Below are 9,677 nucleotides of genomic sequence, written 5' to 3'. Positions count from 1 at the left end.
GAATCTGCCAATTACTGTTGTACCCCTTAGTGGCCTAGTGAGCCGAGGATTGCTCCTGCAGTGATGTTTTCTGGATATTTTGACTTAGGACAGAAGAAAGAACCATTACCTTGGGATTTCCCTTAGTGTTTCCGGCCTTTTCTGTCTGTTTTCCCTGATTGTTCTCCTTTGGATTCTAAGTTCCTAGAATAGCCATAATATTTTTCTACCTCTTAGTTTCCCAAAGTCTTAAGCAACCAGACCACTTTTGTTTTGGCTCCTCTAAGCTTACTCTGTTTGGCCCTTGTCATTCTTCATTAGCTATTAGTATATCCTGCTTATTTTCAGTTTCCTGACACGTTGTATTTTTTTTCAAGGCCAAAATAGCACCCAAATCATCTGAGGCAGAGCCCTTTATCTTGCTCACTCTAACTAGTGAGCATAGTGGCCTGTGAGGTAGAAGACCCGAGTTCCAGTGCTGGCTGTGACACAAGTCTAGCTGTGTGACCTTGGGCAAGGCTCTTTCCCTCTCTGGGGCTCAGATACTTCATCGTTAAAGTGAAGGATTTGAACCAAGTAAGTGGTTTCTAAGGATCTTTGAATTCTATGGTGTGAGTTTGGTCAAGTCATTTTTCTTTTGGGGGGTAGTCTTAGCTTCCTCATCTGTAAAACTAAGTGGGTTAGCCTGAATAATTTATAGTCAGTTCTAGGCCTTAGTCTTTCCTTTTTTTTTTTCTGCCTGTATTACTTTCTGGAGCATTTCTGTGACAGTTAGCAGCTGTGGACAGGAAACGCTTGAACACTTCTAACTTGGCAAAGATTGCTACTCCCTCTGAACCTCATCCCAGCCCATTTCCTGTGTTTACAGCGTTTGGGTTTTTTGCTTAGTGACAGGCCTGACAGGTCATACTCCAGTTCTGTCTCCATAGCCTGGTGCAGGGTAGACCCAAGTGAGTACTAATTTGGAAGTTGAGAGACAGGATTTCAGTCTCCACTCAGCTGTGTGACCTTAGGCAAATAACCTTGCCTCTTAGGGTTCAATATCTTCATCTGTAAAACCAAAGAATTTAACTAGTGAGTCTTTCTGGCTCTGATATTATAGGGTATGGATATTTGCCTCCTTTTTTTAATTCCCCCTGAAGCACCCTTTGTTCAGCCTGTTTTTTCCACATACTCCACCCTGGAAGGGACCCTGGGGAGCTCCCTTCACATTTTCCATGTGAGATAAAATAAGAGTAAGAAAGAAAGTCAAACCAGCATCTCAGGCCCAAACTGGCAGCAAAAAGGAGTTGAGGTGGAAGGCTGGTGTGACTGAATTGCCTAACAAACCAGCTGTATGGTGGGTAACCAAGTGGGCACCAATATGTATTTATTCTTATTAAGATTCTGTAGATAGATAATATCCCAGTTCCACCCCTACTTTCACCATTTATGTGACTTGAGTAGATCATGTAGTGTATCTGGGCTTCAGCTTCCTCATCTTATATTGGGAATGATAAAGGTACCAATTCACAGAATAATAAAAGAGACACCATGTGTAGAAGTCACAGCATAGTTCCTGTCTTGTTCATCCTCCCTTTCTCCCTTAGGTAGTTATAATGTCCTTAATTCTGTTCTTGTGGAAATAGTGGTAGGACTCTCAAGTCCCACTCCAGAGGAGCTAACAGGCCACCTGGGATATAATTCAATTATGAGCAGAAGAAACCTTATGAGGTGGTGCCTGGCCCAGACTGGGCTCAGTGCTCTGACCTGGAGTGGTTCAAGAAGCTTTCCTGGTGGAGATGGACTTTCCCTGGGCCTTGAAGGGCTAGCAAGCCTTAAACATGAATAGCTGGGGGGAGAGTAGGGGTAGCTACCCACCTGTATCCTCTGTCAAGCTGGCATGTTGGATAGGTCAGTTTCACATACATCTCTTCCTTCTCCCTTCAGCTAGGTAGTTATTATTCAAGAGATTTAAGTTTTTAAGAGAAAAAAAATTTTAAGGCAGTAAGAAGACATAACATTTATCTAGACCAAACTAGTTTTACTTCAATCAGTGGGCAAGGTAAAGTTTGCTTGCGTAATTTTAAACACTTAGAACATTATGGTTTTTATGCCACATTTTACAGGTGAAGAAACAGTGCCTCCAAAAGGTTGAACAACTTTTTCAGGTCAATGTTAACAAGTTACAATGACAAGTCAAAGGAGTTCTTCATGATAATTGAGTATAGTCAAAGCTGGGTTAGGAGATATGTATAATTTAGCAGTTCTCAGTTCTGTTTATTCACCCAAGTTTTCAGTAATCTGTAATAGTGCTTATTTTTCTGAGATGGCTATCTTATTCCTGGCTTGCACCCTATATTCACCTCTTGCTTTTAGTAGAAATTTCCAGTTCTCTAAATCTCCAGTTCTACTGTTGACTTAAATTCTACTGCCTTACCTAAACTTAGAACCCTTAATTCTTTTCCCAAATATTGATCAAGCACGTACTATATGCTATATATACCTAGAGATGGATGCAAATACTGGTTTATGTTTGGATCTTTTAGTGTAGTAATTAGACAATTAGGCAAAAACCACTTGGTAGTAATCAAACGCTTACTATGTGCCATGCTTTATTGGAAGTATTATACGTTAGATGTAGTAACTCACTTAATTTGCACAACTTTATGAGGTATGTACATATTATTTTCTACTTGTTTTAAGATAATGAAATGAGATGACTTCCCTGGTGGTCCAGTGGTTAGGACTCTGTGCTTCCACTGCAGGGTCCTGGGTTTGATCCCTTGTTGGGGAACTCTGTAGGATTTCCACAAGCTGTGCAGTGCAACAACAACAACAAAAAACAACAATGAAAGTGAAATGAGGCATCAAGAGGTTGTCATTGGTCTAAGTGTGATAGAGGGCAGCACAGGGGTTACAAGAACACAAGAGGGGCTCTAGTATAACCCGAGGAGATTCAGTGCAGAGACCTGTTAGAGGAACTGGAAAAAGCCTGAATAGAATCTTGAAACTTGAGTAGGAGTTAGTCAGGTGAAGAATGGGGCAAGGATATTGCAGGCAGAGGGTACATCATGTACAGAGCTGCAATGTGAGTCTGCTTTTTTATTTTATTTATGTAATTGAAAATGGTTTAGTGTGGTGGGAGCGTGGGGTGTGTGTGAGTGAGTGGTGAGGGATAAGGCTAGAGAACTTGGTTAGGGACTGCCTCTTGAGGAGCCTTGTGTGATTTGTTTTTTTATATTCATTATATGAGCCATAGGTTTTCACTGGTTTCCAGTCTTGGAGATTTGAAGCCCTGTAAAGGTCCTTGAGGAGTGTCTTGTGAATCCATGTTATTTCCACAGTCATTTTTCAGTTGGGGGTTACTAAAAGTACAACTATTATTTATGCAGCTTTTTTGAATTACTCATTAAAAAAAAGCTAGGAATCACAGTTGTAGGAACTTGGGAGCATTACAAAGAATTTTTTTAATTAAAATTTTTGTTGAGATAATTATAGATTTATTTGTGATTTTAAGAAATAATATAGGAAGATCACTGGGAAACTTTGTGCAACTTCCCCCACAGTAGCATTTTGATAAACTGTAGTATATCACAACCAGAATATTGACATTAGCACAACCCACTGATCTTGTTCAGGTTTCCTCAGTTTTACATGTACTTGTGTGTGTGTATTTGTGTGTACCAAGTTCTAGTCTGACACCATAAGGGTCATTCATATTGTTGTTCTAGTTTTTTTTTTTTTTTTAACTGCCCACATGGCTTGTGAGATCTTAGTTTCCCAAGTGGGGATGGAACCTGGGCCCTTGGCAGTTAATGCACTGAGTCCTAACCACCGGACCACCAGAGAGTTCCTTCATGTTGTCCTTCTATAATCATACCCTTCCCTCCCATTCCCTTCCATGTCCCTAATCCCTCTACTCTTCATTTCTAAAATTCTGTCCTTTAAAAAATGTTATATAAATAGAATCATGAGTTTGTAACCTTTTGGAATTGGCTCTTTTTGCTCAGCATAATTCCCTGGGACTTCACCCAAGTAGTTATGTGAATCATCCCTTCGTTCCTGTTTATTGCTGAGTAGTATGTAAGTACTAGAGTGTAAACGAATGAAGGACATACAGACCTATTCCAGTTTTTGGCTATTACATGTAAAGCTTCTGTGAATATTTGTGTACAGGTTTTTATGGTAACCTGTGAGTGATTTGATTCAAGACTGTGGTCTGGTCAGATCTGAATTTTAGAAAAATTATACTGACTGCTTTGGTAGAGGATGAGTTTAAGGGAAACTATAGCAGAGATGGAGAAATCAGTGAGGAAGCTACTGTAGTAACCCTGGCAAGACTCATCGAGACCTGAGCTCTGTTCTCTATGAGATGGAATGTGCTTTGCCAGAGAGGCCCTTCCTCAGAAATCGCATCAGGCTTGTGCACATGAGGGTGATATCAGGGTCGGGGAGCCTGGACTGTGAGGAGCCTCAGGCACACTCATTCCTCGTAGTCCCTGTTCACAGGAACAGCTCCGCTACCATAGCTGAGAACTGCGTGGGGTGAGGAAGGGCTGTGAACCTGGTTCTTGGCATGATCCTCAGACTGCCAGGGTTTTCATTAGGTGTTCTTGATTATCTTCTCTCAAGAAAATAGGAAGGGGGGTCAGTTAGCTTCTTGTATTGTCCAAGTGGTGGCTTACATGGGGCAGAAAGATGGTGAGAAGCTCTTTCCTAGTCCCAGTCTCTTTTGGAGCCTAGGAATGTGTTCTCTGGTAAGCCAGCCAGCAGTGGGTCTGGGAGACTTGAGGATGACCTCTTATTGCTATGGAAACTGGAATCCACATTGTTTTTACCCCACGCCATGGTGTGCCTGGCTCCTCAGTGTTTATATCTTCAAGGCATTTATCACTGTGCTCTTGGGGCTGCTGTGATAAGCACTGATTGTTAGGAGCCAGCCCAGCTTCTGAACCCGAGGGTGTAATCCTAGAGGATCCACTAATAGGCTGCACATCTGCCCTGGGCACTGTGCAGAGTCCCTATCTGGGCAGGTCCTTGGAACTTACTCCAGCATTGTTAGAAAACTCTTCCTAGCAGAACACTCTTTTGAGTTGTTTGTAATTATTTTTTTGGCCATCTCAGACCCTGACAAGTACTGGCCAGGACACAGGAATGTTTGGGTCAGGCTCCAGGTCAGAGAATTTGGGGTGGCTTTTGAACAAATGTGTGTTGAATTTCTCTGGGACTGTCATGCTTCTTGGCTCAGATACCTTTAGAATGCAAAGAGTGTAAAGACCTATGGTGTTTAGGACCCCAGAGCTGAGAAAGCAGATCTTCCAAGTCAGTCCACAGCTTTCAGTTGTCACTAGGCCAGGTACTGTGTTGCCCAGCCCTAATCCAGAAACAAGGGACGCCAGAAAAATCAGACTCCTCTTGCTGTAGTTGGGAACATCAGACTCACAGGTAAAAAGCAAAGACCAGAGAAGTGACAAATGAATGACTGATATTTTAATAGGGGTTTACTGTTTGTAAAGAACTTTACTGATTTTTCAGACAAGAAAATTAATCCTTAGAAGTAGTCAGAGTATAAGAAAGTTGAATTCAAAGACCTACGTCTACCACCTCTGTTATTCAGTATATATTTTAATAATTCGGGGTAAGAATGGAGGGCACCCAGGAGTATACACTGGGAGTCAGAACAACAAGAAGGCTCCTGCACCAGAAGCCTCAGTTATTGAGGTCATGGGCTGCTTTGTGGGGACTAACTTTGAGGATTAGCCATCTTACTCTGGAAAGAGGCTTCTTGTTAGATCAAAATTTGAAGAAAAGAATACTGGGAGGAGGAAGATGGTAGAAATGGGACACAAAGGGGTGACTAAGTGCCCTCCTAGTGTCTTTTAAACTTTGTTTCTAAGTCCTAGTAGAGAAGGGGTCTTTGGCTAGTGCTGGGCACTGAAGAAGTTAAGGCAAACCCAGGAAGTTCTGTTTTACTCTTCTTGGGGAGTGGCACAAGCTCAGTTAAGGCTTCTGTGATTGCCCTTAATAGACAAAAAGAACCTGATGGAACCCTCCTGCCCACCCTCCACCCCCTGCTTTGTTGGCCATGGAGAGTAAGAGTTAGTAGTTTTAAGAAGCCCTCTTGCAAAGGCTCATCTTGTCTATCAGCCATAATCTTGCCACATACATGGCATAGATGTTGGTGAGGGCTCTCCCGCAAGTCAGAATGGCTCTCATTAAAAAGATGACAACAAATGCTGGAGAGGGTGTGGAGAAAAGGAAACCCTGCTACACTGTGAGTGGGAATGTAAGTTGGTGCAGTCGCTATGGAGAACAGTATGGTGGTTCTTGAAAAAACTAAAATAGAGTTGTCATGTGACCCAGCAATCCCACTCCTGGGTGTATATCTAGAAAAAAACTAAAATTCAAAAAGATACATGCACCTCTATGTCGATAGCAGCACTTTTAGCAATAGCCAAGGTATGGGAGCAACCTAAATGTCCATTGACAGATGAATGGATAGAGAAGATGTGGTATACATATGCAATGGAATACTGCTCTTGCTAAGTCACTTCAGTCGTGTCCGACTCTGTGCGACCCCATAGACGGCAGCCCACCAGGCTCCCCCGTCCCTGGGATTCTCCAGGCAAGAACACTGGAGTGGCTTGCCATTTCCTTCTCCAATGCATGAAAGTGAAAAGTGAAAGTGAAGTCGCTCAGTCATATCCGACTGTTCACGACCCCATGAACTGCAGCCTACCAGACTCCTCCATCCATGGGATTTTCCAGGCAAGAGTACTGGAGTGGGGTGCCATCGTCTTTTCTGAATGGAATACTACTCAGCCATAAAAAAGAATGAAGTAATGCCATTTGTAGCAACCTGGATGGACTAGAAGTTTTCACACTAAGTGAAGTAAGTCAAAAAGAGAAAGACATACCATATGATATCACTTATACATATAAGGTATGACACAAATGAACTTATCTATGAAACGGAAACAGATTCACAGACATAGAGAACAGGCTTGTGTGTGTCAAGGGGAAGGAGGGTGGGGGATGGATAGATTGGGAATTTGGGGTTAGCAGAATCAAACGGTTATATATAAGATGTAGGATAGCTAAACAATGAGGTCCTGTTGTAAAGAACAGGAACTATGTTCAATATCCTGTGTTAAACCATAAAATTATGTGTGTGTATATATATATATAAACCATAAAATTATATGTGTATATATATATATATATAACTGAACTATTTAGCTATACAGCAGAAATCAATACAACATTGTAAATCAACTATACTTCAATGAAATAAATTAAAAAAAGAATTTAGTGAATCTTCTAATCTGGTTCTGACACTGCTTTGCCAGCCCACCTAGGGCAAAACAAACCCATTTCATGGCCTCAGTTTCCTACTCTCGTTGTAAAGTGAGCAGTGGCCCTTAATGCCAACCAAAGCTCTTCTAACTCTGCCATGTAGAGTTAGAGTTTGATGAGGGATCCCAATATCCGTTACACCTGTTCTTTGCCAGGACCTTTTGCACAACTGGCAAAAAAACCCCCCTTTGACTTGGAGTCTTTTAATAAATCAAATTGTGTGAGACGCTGTGCTCCTCGCTCTTGGGTTGCTGTGCTTGGATAGCCTTTGCTTCTACCCCCGCCGTCTTCTGCCTGTTGTTCAGGCTGTGCCGTCTCCTGTCACTCTGGTCTCTTGACCCTGTACCATATTCTACTTCATGTCTTTGTAACACATGAATTATGCTCATTCTAGTACTTTCTGTGAGCAAGGACTGTATTTGTTCATCTCTGATTTTGCTCCTTCGTGTAGCAAATTCTTTTGGGTATTTGGGTATTTATTCTTCTGGGTATTTATTTGCTTATTCAACAGATGTTTATTGAAGCCCAACTTTTGTACTAGGTGCTAGAAGCTAGGATTCAGCCATGAAGATAGCCATGATTCCTGCTGCAGTGGCGCTTACAGTGTAGTGAAGAAGACAAATATTTAGCAAAGTATCACATAATCATGATTGTGAAAAATGTTAGAAATGAAAAGTACAGAGTACTTTGGGGGATATATAATGTGGGCCTAAACTAGTTTGGGAAAGAAGATGAATCAAAGAAGATTCTTGGAAGACGAAAATGTTTAAGCTGAGACTAGCAGTATGAGTCACAATGTGCACCTTAAGAAAGAGAAGAGTCTTTCATACAAAAGGAATTCTAGGTGGATTTTAACCTGGGCTAGACATTAGCATCACCAAATAAAGAGTATATGAAGCAACTGGACTGGTGCCTCATCCTTGTGCTTACTGATGGGAGTATAAAGTGATATGACTGCTTTGGAAAACAGTTTGTCAGTTACTTAGAAAGGTAAGCATGGCCTTGTTGTATAACCCAGCAGTTCCATCCCTAGTGGAACTTAAGGAAAAGAAAACACCTCATTTTCACTCAAGAAAAATGAAAACAAGCGTCCACACAAAGATTTATACACTAATATTAATAACACTTTATTTGTAACAGCTAGAAATTGGTTAATGGATAAACAAGTTGTATATCCATTCAATGGAATCTTCCTGCTGCTGTTGCTAAGTCGCTTCAGTCGTATCCGACTCTGTGTGACCCCATAGACGGCAGCCCACCAGGCTCCACCATCCTTGGGATTCTCCAGGCAAGAATACTGGAGTGGGTTGCCATTTCCTTCTCCAATGCATAAAAGTGAAAGTGAAGTCGCTCAGTTGTGTCCGACTTAGCGACCCCATGGACTGCAGCCTACCAGGCTCCTCCATTCATGGATTTTCTAGGCAAGAGTACTGGAGTGGGGTGCCATTGCCTTCTCTGCAATGGAATCCTACTCAGCAATAAATTGGAGCAAACTACTGATTCATGTGATAGCAGGGTTGAATCTTAAATCACACTGAACAAAAGAAGCCAAACACAAAAGACTACAGAGTCATTATTATATGTATTTGAAGTTCTAGAACAGGCAAATGAAAGTCTCAGTCGTGTCCAACTCTTTGCAGCCCCATAGACTGTAGCCAGCCAGGCTCTTCGGTCCATGGAATTTTGCAGGCCAGAGTAACCGTTCCCTTCTCCAGGGGATCTTCCCAGCCCAGGGATTGAACCCAGGTCTCCCGCATTGCAGGCAGATTCTTTACTGTTTGAGCCACCAGGGAGGCCCAGAACAGGCTAAACTAATTTCTAATGATAGAAATCAGATCAGTGATTGTGTGGGGAAGAGGATGAAGGTTGGCACTGAGGAACTGAGTGGGAGCATTTTGTGACAGTGGAAGTGTTCTAGATCTTAAACAGGTTAGTGTTACGTGAGTGCTTATGTTTGTCAAACACATTGAACTGTTTACACTTAAAATTTGGGACATTTTATTGTGTGCAACTGTACCCTGAAAATACCCATGCTCCATTTTAATAAACGTCAAAAAAAAAAAGGTAAAACTTACCTATGATGTTGAAAGTCAGAATAGTGATTACCACTATGGGGTCATGGTAGCACTGATTGGAGAGAGGAAAAGGGAGAGAGTCTTCCCAGAGTGTTAGGAATGCTCTATATCTTGATTTTGGTGGAAGTTTAAAGAATATATATATTATATATAATTATATAAATATAAGTATATAATTATAAACTTATACATAATATATATATAAGTTAATTGATCCTTATATTTTTAAAATTTAGTGATTGATGGGTTTACGGCTGTGTTGGGTCTTTGTTGCTGTTCAAGGGC

General features: G+C 41.5%; 1 protein-coding gene across 2 annotated transcripts in view; it reads left to right on the top strand.

The window, feature by feature from the left end:
- Positions 1–9,677, top strand: part of STIM1 (stromal interaction molecule 1) — a 206,220-nt gene that overhangs the window by 96,359 nt on the left and 100,184 nt on the right. The gene's annotated exons all lie outside the window — the stretch shown is intronic.

This window comes from Bison bison, unplaced genomic scaffold, assembly GCF_000754665.1.
Source record: "Bison bison bison isolate TAMUID 2011002044 unplaced genomic scaffold, Bison_UMD1.0 scf7180017864284, whole genome shotgun sequence".
In the NCBI taxonomy this organism is placed as follows: Eukaryota; Metazoa; Chordata; class Mammalia; order Artiodactyla; family Bovidae; genus Bison; species Bison bison.
The sequence above is the reverse complement of the archived record's forward strand: the minus strand, read 5'-3'. Positions and strand labels throughout refer to the sequence as shown.